At 37.1% G+C, this 19,186-nt stretch overlaps 1 protein-coding gene and 1 pseudogene across 2 annotated transcripts in view; one reads left to right on the forward strand and one right to left on the reverse strand.

Moving 5' to 3' along the window:
* NELL1 (neural EGFL like 1) overlaps positions 1-19,186 on the reverse strand; it is an 877,378-nt gene that overhangs the window by 160,310 nt on the left and 697,882 nt on the right. The window lies entirely within an intron of this gene.
* Positions 9,995-10,123, forward strand: LOC147576600 (U4 spliceosomal RNA; annotated as a pseudogene).

Genomic DNA, 19,186 nt, shown 5'->3' on the forward strand with positions numbered 1-19,186 from the left:
ATAATTCTGAAACAGAAAAAAATATAGAGGGTTCACTCTACCTTATTTCAAGGCTTATTATTAAGTAACAATGATAAATTCCTATAGTGCTGGTTTCAAGATAGACAAATAGATCAATGAAAAAGAAGAGAGAGTCCAGAAATAGGCTCACTTATACATGGCCAACTCACTTCTGACAAGGGTGCAAAGGCAATTCAATAGAGAAAGTTTAGCCTTTACAACAAATGATGATAGAAGAATCAATATCCACATCCAAAAGAAAAAGAAAACTCTGATCCATACTTTTCCTCATTTACAAAAAGTTAACTCAAAATGTATCATATGCTTACATACAAACCAAAAAAAAAAAAAAAAATTAAAATTTCTAAAGGAAAACACTGGAGGATATCTTTATGACAATAGGTTAGTCAAACATTACCTAGATGAAACATCAAAAGCACAATCTATAAAAAAAATACATTGGACTTCATCAAAATTATAAACTTCTCTTCAAAGAAACTGAAAAGGCAATCCACATACTGGAAGAAAATATTTACAAAGTATATATCAGATAAAGGAATTTATCCATATAAGGACCACTCAGTTTTTTTAAAAAAGCCCAATTAAAAAAATGAATAAAAGAGAATAGAAACTTGACAATACAAGATACATGAATGGCAAGAAAAAAAAAACACATGGATGGATGCCAAACATAATTAGTCATTAAGAAAATGCAGATTATAACCACACAAAATAGCGAGATACCACTAGAAATGAGGAATAATTATTCTGAGTGAAATGCATCAGACCAAAAAAAGAGTACACATTACATGGTACCACTGATACAGAACTCTAGAAAATGGAACTAACATAGTAAGAGAAAACAGATGAGTGATTTTTGGTTGGAGGGGAAGCAGAGAAGAGTGGAAGAGAAAATCACATAGACAGATGTGGAAGCTTTAGGGTTGATTTATACTTTTACCATCCTAATTGTGGTAATGGTTTTACAGGTCTGTATCTATATAAAAACTTACCATATTTTACACTTGAAATAGCTGCTTTTTCTATGTCAATTAGACCTCAATAACGTGCTAAAGATAATACATACATACGTGTGTGTGTCTGTCTGTCTGTCTATCTGTCTTTGGTGAATTTTGCACATACATTTGATTAATAGTATGCAACACTTAAACTAATAATTACAAATAAATTATAATAACATGATCTTAAGAAGGATTAGCAGATTAAAACAAAACATACAGACTTACTGGGTAAAATACGAACAAAATGCAAAGAAAATGTAAGGAAATGTAATGAATAGTAACATCAAACTTTCTAAGATCAGTAAGATGGATTCTTTCGTTAGAAATATGTTTTTAATTGAATTTCAATTGTAAATTAGCAAAGACTCAAAATAATGAAATTATCCCATGTTGGTGGTGTGCTGAAATGGGCATTTTCTTATCCAGCTGGTGGGAGTATTAATAAGTATAAATCTTAAACAACAATTTGGCTGTGTATAATAACATCCTTCAATTTGTGCACCCTTCTGGAACAATTTCCAGAAATTTTATTCAAGGATCAGGTCAAAAAATGTGCAGAGATGAAGCAATTCCTCAGCTGGTAAGCCATCAAAATTTTCTTTGCTCTTCACCAGTAAGAAACTGCTTCGGGTGATGACAATGTAGGTCTGTTGCCTAAAAATATATTCATTATATTCTTTTAAGGGGAAAAGTTTAAAACTTCTTTGTAGCATGATTTCATTTTTAGTGTTAAAATGTGCCATCATTTCTTATGTTGTCAGGAGGTTGCTATCGAGAGAAATGTGTATATGTACATACGGAGAAATGTAATTGTACCTATGAAATGTTAGGGTGTCTCTGGTTGGAAGGACAAAGAGTGATGACTATTTTTCTATTTATGACTTGTTATATGCTGAATGTTCTACAATAAAACTGCTCATTTTATAATAAAAAAATAAAATTTCCATTTTCAATGAAATAAAAATTTTAAAAAACCCTCCATTTCAACTATGAAGAAAATTAAAAAAGACAAAAGACCCTCCAATTTCATGCCTATCATGTTTTGCTTCGCACCAGGAGCTCTTTAGGTAAACAAGGGCACACATTCAATAACACAAATACTGAACATCATTCATTAAGCACTAGCCATCCTAGTAGTTTATAATTAGGATACAAAAAGGAAGGGTACAATGAAAACAAATAACAAAAAGCAAAAGACAACCAACATTTCTTACAGGGAATAAAGCTAATTGTGGCCAGTTTCTACTCCAGGGTCTTAGATTATCCGTGTCTTCATCCATATTGACTGTTTCCACTGCTAGTCTCACCTCTCATGTAGGTAAACTCTCCAGTGTGGTGCTGAGGTGTCAATGTCACGTGATGCCTCAGCTCCAATGCTGCCCTAGGGCCTGACTCCTTTCAATCCTGTGCTGAACAGAGACTTGTACAAAATATCTCTGAAGACAAGAGATGCTTCTGCTGAACCCATCAGAGTTCCATGCACATAATAGGTGCCCAATTAATATATGTGAAATAACTCAATATGCTTAATATCTGAGGGACTTTATCTAAATGCCCCCAAAACCTAATTGCAGTGCTTGATATAGGTGGACTACCGTGAATAACTGAATTTCTTGTTTAATTAAAATTCATTTAGTCCAGTTTCTTTCCTGTCTTCAACAAGTGCTTGCTGAGTGTGCCTCTTCTGAGAGGTTTATGGTGCTAAGTGTTAGAGAATGATCAGTGATCAGGATGAAGAGGAACAATGCAATTATGAAACTGTTGGATGGAGACAAACCAGGAAGCATATGGCTACGGTTAATAAAGGGTTGATTCATAGAATTCCAGAAGCGGGACTCTGAATCACAACCCTAGGCAATTGGAATAGGCTTCTTATCATAGATTTATCTAAACTGACACCTGAAGAACGAATAGGCATTAACCAAGTACACAGGGTGACAGGGTGAATCCTGTAAGCCATTTTTTAAAAGATCAGTCAATTTTCTTTTTTATTTTAGTAACTGAAATAAAAATAAGTATTTTCTGATGACTTGGGATCAGAGTAAAGAACTTCAAGATGAACTTCTATTACAGGGGCCTATAGATAGATATTTCTATTTGTTAGTTATTTTGATTAAATCATGTATTTTCATTTTTTAAATGGAATGTTAAAAGTAACAGCAAAACTTCTGCTTATACGTTCCATGTAGCTGGACTTTTCTTAATCAAGTTTTCATGGTGTATCCAATGAAGAAACAAGGTCAAAATTAACTTAGTGCAGAACTACTTGTTTAGCCAAAGTATTAACAAAACATCTTGCTGAAGATGTGCTGCATACTGATGCCAGATTTATTAAATTAAATGACAAGGACAGAGAACTAACATTTATAAAGAAACACAAGTGCCAAATAACTAACACACATAATTTCAATTTTCACGGCTGCCCTGAGAAGCAGGTATCTCTGTCCCCAATTTACAGCTGGAAAACCACCATGTGGGAGTTAGGATTTAAGTACAAATCTCTTTCAAGGAGGAGCTTGGAAGGATGGGAAGAGTAGGAGAGACATGAAGAACATAATCCCATTTATAATTGCACCAGAAGTAATAAAATACCCAAAAAATTTAATAAAACTTATTAAATTTAATAAAATAAAGCCAGATGGCTTCCTAGGAGAATTCTACCAGATATTTAAAGAAGGGCTAATACGTATTCTTCTCAAACTGTTCCAAAATAGAAATGGAAGGAAGACTTCCAAACTCATTTCTATGAGGCCAGCATTACCTTGATTCCAAAACCAGACAAAGACCCCACTAAAATATACAATTACAGGCCAATATCCCTGATGAACATGGATGCAAAACCTCTCAACATGATACTAGCAAATTGAACTCAACAATACATTAAAATAATTATTCACCATGATCAAGTGAGATTTATTCCTGGGCTGCAAGGCTGGTTCAGTATTCACAAATCAATCAATGTGAAACACCACATTAATAAAAGAAAGGAATAAGAACCCTATGATCCTCTCAATAGATGCAGAAAAAGTATTTGACAAAACACAGCATCCATTCTTGATAAAAACCCTCAACAAAGTAGGGATAGACGGAACATACCTCAACATCATAAAGGCCATCTATAAAGACCCACAGCTAATATCATCCTCAGTGGGGAAAACCTGAGAGCCTTTCCCCTGTGGTCAGGAACAAGACAAGACAGGATGTCCACTATTTAATATAGTACTGAAGTCTTAGCCTCAGCAAACAGAAAACAAAAAGAAATAAAAGGCATCCAAATTGGCATTGAAGAAGTCAAACTTTCACTATTTACAGACAACATGATACTCAATGTAGAAAACCTGAAAGACTCCACCAAAAAATATCTAGAACTAATATGTGAATTCAGCAAAGTTGCAGAATATAAAATCAAAAAACAGAAATGTGTTGTATTTCTTTATCCTAGTATTGAAGCAACAGAAAAACAAATCAAGGAATGAATCCCATTTGCAATTATACCTAATACAACTAGAGACCCAGGAATAAAGCTAAGGAGATAAAACACCTGTTCTCTGAAAAAATATAGAATACTTATGAAAGAAATTAAAGAGGACATAAATAAATGGAATAACATTCTATGCTCATGGATTGGATGAACAAACACTGTGAAATGTCTATATTATTCAAAGCACTCCACACACTTAATGCAATTCCCATCAAAATACCACCAGCATTTTTCACAGAGCTAGAACGAACAATCCTAAAATTTGTATGGAACCACAAAAGACCCTGAATAGCCAAAGCAATGTTGAAAAGGAAAAACAAAACTGAAGGCATCACAATTCCATATTTAAGCTATATTACAGAGCTGCAGTAATCAACAGTATCGTACCAGCACAAAAACAGACACTTAGATTGATGGAACAAAACAGAAAATCCAGAAATGGACCCACAACTATATGGTTAAGTCATCTCTAACAATGCAGGAAAGAATGGCCAATGGAAAAAAGACAAACTCTTAAACAAATGATGTTAAGAAAACTGGACAGCAACATGCAGAAGAATAAAACTGGAGCGCTTTCTTACACCATACACAAAAATAAATTCAAAATGGATGAATGACCTAATGTGAGACAGAAAACAATCAAAATTCTAGAGGAGAACATAGATAGTAACTTCTTCGACCTTGGCTGGGGCAACTTTTGACTAGACATGTCGCCAAAGGCAAGGGAAACAAAAGCAAAGATGAACTATTGGGACTTCATCAAGATAAAAAGCTTCTGCACAGTGAGGAAACCACAACAAAACTAAAAGGCAGCCTACAGAATGGGAGAAGATATTTGCAAACAAGATACCTGATAAAGGGTTAGTATCCAAAATCTATAAAAAAAAAACTATCAAAATCAACACCCTCCCCCAAAAAAATAACCCAGTTAAGAAATGGGCATAAGACATAAACAAATACTTTTCCAAAGAGACATCCAGATAGCTAACAAACACATGAAAAATGCCCAACGTCAATTATCATCAGGGAAATACAAATCAAAACCATGATGAGATACCACCTCAGGCCTGTCAGAATGACTAATATTAACAACAGAAGTGAGGATATGGACAAAGAGAACCCTCTTGCATTGCTGGTGAGAATGCAAGCTCGTTCAGCTACTCTGGAGAACACTACGGAGGTTCCTCAAAAAGTTAAAAATAGAAGTACCCTATTATCCAGCAATTCTACTACAAAGAATTTACCCAAAGGATACAAAATAATAGATTTGAAGGGGTAAATGCATCCTGATGTTTATAGTAGCATTCTAAACAATCATCACACTATAGAGAGAGCCCAAATGTCCACCAACCGATGAATGGATAAAGAAGATATGATAGATAAATATACGGGAATATTACTCAGTCATCAAAAATAAAATCCTGCCATTTGCAATGACGTGGATAGAGCTAAAGTGTATTACGCTAAGTGAAATAAGTCAGCCAGAGAAAGACGAATACCATATGATTTCACTCATATGTGGAATTTAAGAAGCAAAACAGATGAATATATGGGAAGGGGTTAAAAAGAGAGAGAGAGAGAGAGGGAGACAAATCATAAGAGGCTGTTAAAGACAGAGAACAAACTAAGGGTTGATGGAGGGGGGATGGGCTAAATGGGTGAAGGGTACTTGTTATGGAATACACTTGTTATGACGAGCACTGGGTGTCATACCAAAGTAATGAATCATTAAATTCTACTCTTGAAACGAATATTGCACTATGTGCAAGCTAACTAGAATTTAAATAAAAATTTGAAAACAAAAAAATAACATATGAAACTCAATACCCAAAAAACAGAATCCAATGAAAAAATAGGCAGAAGTCATGAACAGACATTTCTCCAGAGACGACATTCAGAGCACCAACAGACACAGGAAAGGATGCTCATCATCCCTTACCAGCAGGGAAATGGAAATCAAAAGTACAATGAGACATCACCTCACACCTGTCAGAATGGCAAAAATCAACAACACAAGAAACAGCAAATGCTGGCAAGAATGCAGAGAAAAAGAAACCCTTAAGTACTATTGGTGAGAATGCAAAGTAGCCACTCTAGAAAACAGTATGGAGGTTTATCAAAAAGTTTAAAAATACAACTACCTTATGACATAGCAATTGTACTACTGGGTATTTACTCAAAAAATACAAGAACACTAATTCAAAGGATGCATGCACCCTATGTTTAGTGCAGAATTATTCACAATAGCCAGGTTATGGAAGCAGCCCAAGCATCCATTGATTGATGAATGGATAAAGAAGAGGTGGTGTGTGTGTGTGCGTGTGTAATGGAATATTATTCAGCCACAAAAAGAATGAAATCTTGGCATTTGCAACAACATGGATGGAGCTAGAGAGTATAATGCTTAGCAAAATAAGTCAGTCACAGAAAGAGAAATACCATATGACACTGCTATGTGGAATTTTAAAAAAACAAAACAAATGAGCAAAGGGAAAATAAAAGAGAAATCCACAAACAGGCTCTTAATTATAGAGAGCTGATGGTTACCATAGGGGAGAGGAATGGATGGTAGGGAGAGTTAAATAGGTGATGGCAATTTAGAAGTGTGTTCGTCATGATGAGCACAGAGTAATGTATGGAAATAGTGAATAACTATATTGTACACCTGAAACCAATACACCTGAAACTAATTCCAGTATGTTAACTGGAATTAAAAATAAGGAAAGAAAAATCACATCTCATGCTAAAAGCTACATCATCACACAGCCTTTAATGATTGTACATACAATCACAGAATACATGAAAATACAAAGTACAAAGCATGATCTTCACTCCAGAGAACTATGTGTTACAGCCAAGAAAATACAGCACACCAAAGTTAATCTAGAACACAAAAGTATGTCAGGTGACAAATGAGTGGTAAACATACTCACATGGCCCAGAATGAGAAAAGATACGCCGTTTCAGTGTTGTCCTAGAAAACATTATAAATAGGTACTTCAAACTAGGCAATTTTCTGAAAGGCAGAACAAGAAGAACATGTGAGACAGAAGAAACAAGGGAAGCCAAAGTTTGACTTGGGAAAGCAAAAGTGGTTTAGAAATGATCCTAGTAAGCAAGATGTGAACAGTAAGATGGGAGAGATTTAACAACAAAGGAGTTCCAAAGGTTTGCAAAGACGCAGAAGCTCTGTACAACTGTAACTACAGATAATACCTATCAAGTCCTGCTTTTCATAAATTTCACAGATCTTTTAACAACTCGGTCAAGTAAGTCTGGTTGTCGGAGGTAAAATCCTGTAACGAATATTCTGGTTGATGAACAATAAATGAAAGTTGCAGACTCTTCTGAGGAAGGCAAGCAGTCATGTGACCTCAACACTGCAGAAACTGCTCTCACAAAGTTGTGCTCATGTCTTTGTCTTTCCCAAATTCCAGGGGCTTGTTCCCCTCATTCTCCTTGACTGCAGCACTGGATGCTGCTTGCTGCTGCTTCCTTCTTGACACACAAATTCTTCTGCTACGAACACACTTTAACAGTGAAATAATAAACATTTTCACACCTCCTGTGTTTTAGGCCCTAACAATGTTCTTTCTGTGCTCTGTAGAGAGAAATTCTTCTTTATTCTAGTCACACTTCTGGAAAAAAATAAAGCCTCCTCAAAGGAAAAAAATTTTTTCATTCCTCACGAAAGTTCAGTTTTGTGCTCTAAATAGTGTATTATTAGCAACAAATTGTGGGGCGCCTGGGTGGCTCAGTCGGTTAAGCATCTGACTTCGGCTCAGGTCATGATCTTGCGGTCCAGGAGTTCGAGCCCAGCGTCGGGATCTGTGCTGACAGCTCAGAGCCTGGAGCCTGTTTCGGATTCTGTGTCTCCCTCTCTCTCTGACCCTCCCCCGTTCATGGTCTGTCTCTCTCTGTCTCAAAAATAAATAAATATTAAAAAAAGACCTAAAAAAATTGTGACACAGCTCAAGAATGTGATTTAATAACAGACTGACAAAATGGGTAGTGTGTATTGCTAGAAATGGTCATAAATGAGTGGCTTTAGGAAATTCCAGAAAGAGGAGAAAAATCTAGTAAAACGCTTACTTCTTTGGAGAATGGAATGGATGAAAACCATCTTTAAGTCATACCCAACACCTAAAACACTGAAGCTGAAATATGGTCAAATTGGGATGCTCCCCTTCCTTGGCTAACTCCAAGAAGGTATAATATTAACAAGAAATAGTCCTTAAAGTAGGAGCCTAGGCTCCAGAAGACATCAATTATTTATTACGCTTTACCTCAGTTAACATTGATCAAGTGACCACAGTAACAATTTGGGCCTTATTGCTTCCCCCTCCCCTCTAAACCAGCTCTGCCTGCCTCTGCTAGTGCCATTTGAGTCCTCTCTGTACATATGTGTTCAACCAGTGATCAGAAATAAACCTTCTTCTATATAATCAGAAGATATTATATACATTTATTGAGGTCCTCTGCACATTTTATAATCAGATTGCTTGTTTTTTTGTTTTTGTTTTGGTATTGAGTTGTGTAAGTTCTTTAATACATTTTGGATATTAACTGGTTATCAAATACATCATCTGCAAGTATCTTCTCCCATTCAGTAGGTTGTCCTTTTGTTTTGTTGATGGTTTCCTTTGTTGCGCAAAAGCTTTTTATTTTGATGTAGTCCCAATAGGTTTTGTTTGTTTTTGTTGCTTTCCTTTCCCTTGTCTTAGGAGACAGATCTAGAAAAATGGTGCCATGGCCAATGTCAGAGAAATCACTGTCTCTGTGCTCTCTACTAGGATTTTTATGGTTTCATGTTTCATATTTAGGTCTTCAACCCATTCTGCATTTATTTTTAAGAAAGTGGTCCAGTTTCATTCTTTTGCAGGTACCTGTCCCAGTACCACTTCTTGAAGAGACTATCTTTTTGTCATTATATATTCTTGCCTCCTTTGTTATGGATTAATTGGCCTTATTATTGTAGGTTAATTTCTGGATTTTCTACACTGTTCCATTGATCTTTGTGTCTCTTTTTGTGCCAGTACCATATTGTTTTGATTATTACAGCTTTGTAATATATCCTGAAATCTGGGATTGTGACACCTCCAGCTTTGCTTCTTTTTTTCAAGATTGCTCTCGCAATTCGTGGTCTTCTGTGGTTCCACACAAATTTTATTATTATTTGTTCTAGCCCTGTTAAAAATGCTGTTGGTATTTTGATAGGGATTGCACTGAATCTGTACACTGCCTTGGGAATATGGACATTTTAACAGTATCAATTCTTGCAATCCGTGAGCACAGAGTATCTTCCCATTTGTTAGTGTCATCTTCAATTTCTTTCATCAGTTGTTGTACTTTTTAGAGTACAAATCTTTCACCTCTTTGGTTAAGTTTATTCCTAGTTTGTTAAATTTATTCTTTTTGGTGCAACTGTAAATGTTTTTCTTTTTTTATTTCTCTTTCTGCTACTTTGTTATTAGTATATAGAAACACTACCGGCTTTGCACAGTGGCAGTATCGTAACCAATGAGGTTTATCCGAAGCATGACTATTGCTAGTAGAAACACTACCAATTTCTGGGTACTAATTTTGTATCCTACCACTTTACTCAATTACTTCTAGTAGTTTTTTGGTGGAGTCTTTCAAATTTTCTGTGCATAGCATCATGTCATCTGTGGACAGTGACAGTTTAACTTCATTACTAATATGAGTGCTTCTTATTTTTCTTGTCTGACCATTGTGGCTAGGACTTCCACTACTATGTTGAATAAAAGTGGCCAAGAGTGGACATCTTTGTCTTGTTCTTGACCTTAGAGGAAAAGCTCTCAGTTTTTCACCATTGAGTATGGTGTTAGCTATGGGGTTTTCATACATCTCCTTTATTATGTTGAGGTATGGTCTAACTCAGCTCTTGACCCTTTCCCTCTTCCTCCATGTATGACCTTGATTGAAATATGTCTTATTCTTGTGGATTATTCATTTCCTAATATTTTATAATACCCAGGGTTGGGATCTATCTTCAGAACGAAAGGCTGGAAGTTCAGTTAGTTGTCTTCCCACCTGTCTCAATATCCACTAACTTTCTTCTTCCATGTCATGGTGTTTTACTACATCTTAGGTCTCATTATTCTCAGTAGACTTGTCCATAGCCTAGATACCCACTTGTGTGTCTTTCCCATACCCTCCTTTACCTTTTGAGCCATACCTCCTCCTTCTATTACTTCAAGTTTAGACTGTGTCCCACTTAAACCCTAAGCTGTAGTTGACAGGACTGTCTCTGGATTTCAGTCTCTCCTATGGTGTCCTGTCTCCCATGAACCAACCCTACAAGTCTATGATACGGTACGTAGGAAATGCTTATTTGACTTTCTTTGGATTCAGTCATTACCACTGATGTTACCTATATAAAATTTAGTGGGAAAAGTAAAAAGGAGAATTAACAATTCATAGCCACTTCATAGAGCCCTACTGAGGCACACAGTTTTGTGCTATATAGTTTTAAAGGGATGCATTGATGTATATAAATATGTATATATAAATATGTATATGTATATAAATTGATGTATATAAAAGATATATTCCTCATTACGTTTAATTATGTGGGAAGCAGGTAAAAAAGAGACAAGAAAAAGAAATTATGTTTTTAACCAAATAATAATTTTATGTTGTTGAAACTGTCTCTATTTTTAATGTCAAGTATTTAGTGAATCCAGTGAATTATGAGACATTATACATTTTGAGCTCAAACACAAATAGTTTTCAAAATTTGCTCTCAATAGCAGACAAGATTATTGTTTTATACACAAACAATAGTAAGAATAACTCCTCTTTCCAAGAGGCTTTTGTTTATTTTCCTTTCTTGTCTTTGTAAATAAATATAAAATATCAAGATTAGGGCAAAATTATCCAACCAGACAACAAATCCAAGTATGTGCATTTTTAATGCTGTGACTGTTGACCACAGGTGCAGATTTCTCAAACAGAACAAAACAGACTTCAAAAAAAAGTTTTATTTATTTATTTTGAGGGGGTGGGGGGAAGAGAGTGTGGTAGAAGGGCAGAGAGGGAGGGAGGGAGGGAGGGAGGGAGGGAGGGAGGGAGAGAATCCCAAGCAGGCTCTGTGCTGTCAGCGTGGAGCCAGTGCAGGGCTCCATCTTACCAACCACGAGATCATGACCTCAGCTGAAATCAACAGTCAGAAGGGGCGCCTGGGTGGTGCAGCTGGTTAAGTGTCCGACTTCAGCCAGGTCACGATCTCGTGGTCCGTGAGTTCGAGCCCCGCGTCAGGCTCTGGGCTGATGGCTCGGAGCCTGGAGCCTGTTTCCGATTCTGTGTCTCCCTCTCTCTCTGCCCCTCCCCCGTTCATGCTCTGTCTCTCTCTGTCCCAAAAATAAATAAACGTTGAAAAAAAAATTAAAAAAAAAAAAGTCAGATGCTCAACCGACTGAGCCATCCAGATGTCCCCAAAACACACTTTTTATTTAGTACATTTACTTGAATCTCTTAAGAAAGGGAAAATTGACGATTTTGCCCAACTGAGATGTGAAGAGAGGATATGACTGTGGAGTGCTCACGGAAGTATTTAAAACAAGCTTTGGGAAGGATTTTTGGAGCCTCATCCCAAAATAGCACATACTGTCAGCAACTAGATTCTCTTTAATGAGTTATGACAAATGAATGGGGAATGAGAAGCTTACAGAAAATACAGGGCTACAGGAGATGTAAAATAAGAATAGAAATTTTATACCAAGGGCTAAGTTTTATCTATCTATATAAAATATATAGTAACAGAATTAATTAAGCTGCCTTTTTTTCCTTTTTCTTTCTGTTTTACTTTCCTGCATTAAACCAAATTATAGTAATTATTATCAGGAAAGAACTGGATGGAAGGTGGTTTATTCTCATAGTGACAATAAGTTTTCTGTTTTCTGGTAATCCTGCCAATGATTTTGTAAAGTATTTCTTGATTGTCCTGGCATGCTCATTACTGTATTACATGTTGTGAGGGATAAAAACAGAGTTGGTTCCTGTCTACGGGAAACATCATGGCATTTGGGTGATCAAGTAGATAAGTCTAAAATGACCAAAAACTACACAAGAGTGTATATGAACTCATGGTTTGGGCAGGTGATCCTACAAGAGTTACTGAAGTCTTTTTAGCACCATCTGGTGGGAAGAGAGAGAAGCTGATGAGTCTCCAGGCTTCGTCTCAACTGGGGAAGTCAATAATCTGGTCCAGATGGCCAAAGAGATGGAACTATTTTTACCATAATTTGAGGCTAATCAAATACTAAAGAGAAAGGTCATTTGTGGGGTGAGGCATAGAAAACATGACCAAGTCTAAGGAACCAATAATCTAAGGAAGGTTACATGTCCTTGGTTAGGATTATCAGAGCAAGATTAAAATTAATTCCTGGGAGTTTGAGGAATGAAGTAGAAAAGTTGGCAAGAGTAGGTTGTAGAAGGCTGACAATTTTCACCTGATATCTGCTCTGATTTTAATATTAAGGCAAAGGTGTTCTCCTCCTAAACAATCTCACATAAATTTGTTCAGTGATCATAATAGTGTGAGACCAAAGTAATATCGCAGTTAAATCATGTATGAGCACAGTTATGAATATAGCACAAACAAACCCCAAACATTCCCCACTCTCAGGTAACAATGACTACACTGCTTCTTAACCAATTATAGCTTTATATCCACTCAATTTCTAATTCATAGATAACAGTTGCTAAGGTACCCCAATCATGCATTTGTCCCTTTCTCTTTGAAGCACTCAATCCAGAAGAGACCTCTCCTTCCTTGAAACCTCCACAAATCACCTCATACAAACCAAAATCACACAAAAGCCATGCCCTAAAATTTTCTTGAAGTAACTACCTTTTGAAAAAATGTCCAATATCTCTATTGCAGCAAGTAGTAAATCCAACTACTTGACTAGAGTTATATCCTGGTGTCCATTTTATCTGTCAGGATTTGAGCTGAGTGATGTAAGGTTTAGTGCTGCGAAGGGTTTGCTCTAAGAGGCAACAATGACAGGTATATTTGCTCCAGGTTCCTTAAAAAAATACTAGGATAATAAGAACTAATACCATCAGTGTGTGAAATTCATTTTGTTTTGTATTTTCTTACTTATCTTTAGGGATAACGTGAGATCATGTACCTTCATAGTAGGTAGAATCAACCAAACAGGACATCGAAAAGCTAATGAGTCACTCAGTAGACAGGCATGTTTGCTATTAGGCTCTCTGTAGAGCATACACGGACAGGTAAGAAGTTTGGATGGTCCTTATATGCGAACTTTCAGTACACTTAAGCCAAATCTAAAACAGCTTTCATTTTATTCCTGAGAATTTACTGTATGCTAGACACCACTATAAGTGCTCTATGTAGGATCTTATTCATTCATAAAACAGCCCTACAAAGAAGATGCAAGGATTTTCCCAATTTTGTAGATGGAACATACCCCCAGCAGGATAGGGACAGTGCATAATAATTAGAATAAAAAATTTTGTAGATGAGAAGAACACTGAAGTACACAGCAGCAAAGAAAAATAGCCCAGAGTCACACATTTAAGGAGTAAAGGTGTGTTCCAGGCAAAACCCCAAGCGGTTCCAATTCAGAGCCCACCATTCATAAACACATAGCTGTATTCCTGTTAAAGACCGTTAACGGCACAAGACATATGTGGTCATGCATGCAAGTGTGCAGAAGTAGTTTAAGCTAAATGGCAAAGGGAGAGGAGAGAAGGGAGACAGAGCAGGACACGGGTGATGGCCACTCAGAACCCAGGATGCCCTTTTGGTGCTAGCACAGAAGGAGACCCCTCTCAACTATAGCAAAATTTCTGCAGATCACACTTGGGAAAAATGGATGATTTTCTAATGATAGACCGCTCACTAGTCTAACCTCACTATGGTAAATCTGTATAAAAGGTCTAAACCCTAACTCCTGCCTTAGAGGCATATTACAGGTGTAAGAACTGGTATCTGTTTTTTAACAATTTGTATTTATATCTTTTTTAAACAAACACTTACCAAGTCCTATTATGTGCTAGACATCATGCAAGATACACGAGACATATCACTGAACAAAACATATCAACAGATCTGCTCTAGTGAAACATACCTCCAGCAGGATAGGGACAGTGCATGATAATTAGAATAAAAAATTAGATAATGTAGAATTTTGAGAACAGTTAACAGGCACTGGGAGTACTAGGGGTGACTCAAGGGAACACGCTGCAATATTAAATAGGGAGCCAGGACAGGCCTCTCTGAGAAGGTAAGACACAAGCATAAATTTGAATGAAGTAGAGGAATTCAGCCAAGCAGATATTGGCAGGAAGAAAGCAGGTATTTCAAATGTCCTTCTGAATCAATAGCACCATTAAATTAAAATGTAGTCTGCTCCATAAGTTGAAAGAATTAGGCCAAATGCATTTTGAATTTAGAAGTCACCCAAAGATTTTTTAAATATACATATAGGGGCGCCTGGGTGGCGCAGTCGGTTAAGCGTCCGACTTCAGCCAGGTCACGATCTCGCGGTCCGTGAGTTCGAGCCCCGCGTTGGGCTCTGGGCTGATGGCTCAGAGCCTGGAGCCTGTTTCCGATTCTGTGTCTCCCTCTCTCTCTGCCCCTCCTCCGTTCATGCTCTGTCTCTCTCTGTCTCAAAAATAAATAAACGTTGAAAAAAAAATTAAAATATACATATAGTTTCCCCCCTAATCATCTGCATCTTGTTTTGAAATTGATTGAGGACCTCCTATACTCCAGACCATAGTTGTAAAGGATACAGAAATGAATAGCACTTGAAAAGTCCCTTCAAGTTGCTACCTCTGGTTGGGAGGAATAACGGTAAAAGAGTGTGACAAACAAGGAAATGGAAATATCGAAGTGTCGCAGAGGGCTGAGGAATGGTGAGGTGCGCATACTCCTGAAGTTAGGTAGGATTTCTGTTGGCTTGTGCTGCAGGATGATGTGTTTTCTTTTTTTTTTTTTTTTTTCAACGTTTATTTATTTTTGGGACAGAGAGAGACAGAGCATGAACGGGGGAGGGGCAGAGAGAGAGGGAGACACAGAATCGGAAACAGGCTCCAGGCTCTGAGCCATCAGCCCAGAGCCCGATGCGGGGCTCGAACTCCGGACCGCGAGATCGTGACCTGGCTGAAGTCGGACGCTTAACCGACTGCGCCACCCAGGCGCCCCAGGATGAGGTGTTTTCTATTTTGCTACGTATTATCTGAAGTTCATGAAGGCTGAATATGATCCCTTTTCACCCCACGGATAATGTCCTATGATCTAAAAGGCACTGCATTGTCTCTCAGAAGGTCCAGGTTCTTTTACGGGGGATGAAATGCCTATCTGGGGTGGTAACAGAGCACTTCATCACAAAACATTTCCCTAAAACAAGTTATAATGTTCAAATAGCCTCTAAACAAAGCAAAAGAGCAATTTAAATTTAAGATTAGTTGTAGAAGATTAAAAAAAATGTTTTTAATGTTTATTTATTTTTGAGAGAGAGACAGAGCATGAAGAGGAGAAGAGCAGAGAGACAGGGAGACAGAATCAGAAGCAGGCTCCAGGCTCCGAGCTGTCAGCACAGAGCCCGTCGCGGGGCTTAAACTCACAAACTGCAAGATCGTGACCTGAGCCGAAATCAGATACTTAACTGACTGAGCCATGCAGGTGCCCTTAGTTGTAGAAGATCTTAGATGAAATGACTAAATGTCCTGTTTTCCAATGTGCATGAAGTAGAAAAAAATGCTCAAAAGAATTCACAGCATTCTCATTCATAAAATACTCCAAAACCACACACACACACACACACACACACACACACACACACACACACACACCCCAAGTAGGAGGTGTCTTTAGCCAAAATAAGTACAACTTTAAAAATATAGTGGAAATATCAAAACATAGTGGAAAACCAAAGGGATGCAAGAATGATCAAAAAAGTTGGATTTCATGTAAGCTTTTCATTGTAAAGATAGAACAAATATAGTCAATAGATTATTTTAACAGGCAGCGTATCTAGGCAGGTGGCATGTTTAGTTGTGATACCAATAGCTTAATATCTTTTGTCCTCCATGTACCTGCTTCAGGGATTCATGTTATCTGCCAGGAAGCACTGAGGAAGGCAAACACCTGTGACAATGGATGAAGAGAGCATGTAACAAGCATCTAAGTTGTCCCAAGAACTGTATAGAAATTTTGCTTCTTTTATCTCATCTTCACAACTAAGAGAGACATTACTTTTATCATTTTACAGATCAACCAATCAAGGGACTAAGGCGGAGAAGCACTAGGATCTTCTCTTGTCTTTAAGGAAATGGTGCCCCTGAGGTTTTCAGTGTTCCCGGCAAAGGCACTCTCTGAAATCTTGTGAACCCACATCCCAAACCAACCAACTTGGTCAATTTATCTTACAGACAAGTAAGAGACTATCCTGCTTATTGCCTTTTCTAACCAGTAAACATGCAAAGGTTTTGTCATCAATCCAGTCGACAAGGGAAAATGCATCATAATATATTTTCCTCTTCAAAAGTGACTTCCAAATGATGTGGCATTTGAATTTCAAAGCTGGCGCAGCTCGGAATGTGTGGGTTTGGAATAGCAAACTTTCTTGGAATAGCAAGTCATACGTTTGCTACCCGCTGCACTGAAGTCGTGTTGTTTACAGCCAAGACAAGATTGAAGCCTCTTTGCCTGACATGGTTTCCATACCCATAATAGATTAGCTTCCACATTCATACACTGGTTTTTAAAAAGTCAAAAATTTCCCCTTTATCAGTATAAAAGCTAAAATAGGAAACTCAGATTCAAACCCTGTTTTTGAAAATCTGCTATGACATTTGTATCATCTTACATTCCTCCCAACTTGTCGGTGTTACTTTAATATTTAAGCCCATGAGCTTTATAGAATTGTCTTCAAGATGTTTTAAAACATTTTTGACTTTTCAGTTTAATATTACGTGTTCTAAAATCACTATTTCAGTGAACAAAGCAATCAAAGTATTAAACCAATTTCTTTCTTCCTGCATGAGCAAATTAAAAACACTTCCTGTGAATGTAAAAGTGGAACTCATGTTAGCTTTAAAATTTCTATGTCATTAGGAATTATTGGACCAGAGAATCAAAATGAACCAGTCTGGGATCCAAGGCCTCAAGTGTTGTCTATGAATCAGACACTGCAATATGGAGGCTTATCATGAAAGTGACCATGAACCTATTAATCCCCAGATACAAAATTCCAATAGCAACGCTAATAGGTCTAAACACCTGATGAGAACATCCATAGACCTTTCATAAGTTATCACAGACAACAAAGTCATTTCATTGTGCTGCTTTTCATACCTTCCAGAACACCTACATCACAATGCATGTGCTTTAACAGGCACTGGGCCATACTCTATCATCTGTGAATTAGATGCATTTTCCTTCTCTTCCTTTCTCACCACTTTCTCACAGACATCACCACATCTCTTCTAAACAGTAGCAGGTCAGCTATGATGGGTGGTTCTTATGGTTCCTTTAAGAAAGCAAAATGTGTCTAAGTAAAAATCCTATGAATATAGATGTTTTGTTGAGGTTTTCAAGTAAAGCAGGATTATTATTCTTTTCAATCTGAAACATTCTATCAGAGGAAAAAAATAAATGGAAAGGTTGGAGGAAAAGTGAAAGAAAAGTATTTTTGGAATGTTTATCCATCAGTAACTAAATCCAAATCCTTTGGCCAGGTTTAAAATAATAATTTCATCAGAAACCCCAAATGAATTCATGACTTCAAAGACTTAAATTGGCTGAGAATGGCACCTGAAAAACACCTTTGTTTCACTCCTTTGCCAGAAAAGTATATGTGCTAATGATTATTCTCCATGAAGGAACATAACCCTGGCTTTACTGGGGACTCTAGGAAAATGGAGGACAAAACATGTTAACTCCCATGTTCTCCCTCCACCACGGAATACTAACACCCTGTTAACTCTCCCTTACTTCTCTCTCAAGGAAGTTCTGTTCTAGTAAGTCTGTTCACTGAAAATCTGTATCATTTTATCTACAAGACAACAATTTCTACCTATGATTATAGATACGTGCACACGCGGCTTTTTCTACCTACCTTCAGCACTAGCTGATTAAGAGCACAAACCAGGTCAGATTCATCAGTATAACCTTCTCTCACCTGTATCTGACTTCTTCTGATTCCTCTTCACCCCTTTACCAGATCCTGATTGAACAGCTCTTCCACATTGGCGTAAGATCAATTTACTATAATAAAACCCCTATTGTTATAATATTTACAATAGCTCATCTTTCTTTCCCTAACTGGACCCTGACTGATGTATACTCCACTGATGTTGGGCTTGACCATGTGCTTTGACCAATGACAGATTAGAGACTGAAACACAGAGAATTTAAATGTTCTTGCTTGAGCTGGATTAGCCATCACCATGAGAATGTGTATAAAAGCTGAAAGTCCAAAAACAATGAATAAATATCTGGAATATACCTAAACCTAACCAGTACCTGAAGTCCAGCTGGTTTTTGCTGAAACCATCAGAGCCCTAGCCAACCTGCAGGCCTGGGTGAGTCCGAAAAAAATAATGTCTGCTGTTGTAAGCCTTTGTGTTTTAGAATTGTTTACCACATAGAATTATTGCAACAATAATTGATAAACACAGT

This window comes from Puma concolor, chromosome D1 (assembly GCF_028749965.1).
Source record: "Puma concolor isolate L17-30 chromosome D1, mPumCon1.1.hap2, whole genome shotgun sequence".
Taxonomy (NCBI): domain Eukaryota; kingdom Metazoa; phylum Chordata; class Mammalia; order Carnivora; family Felidae; genus Puma; species Puma concolor.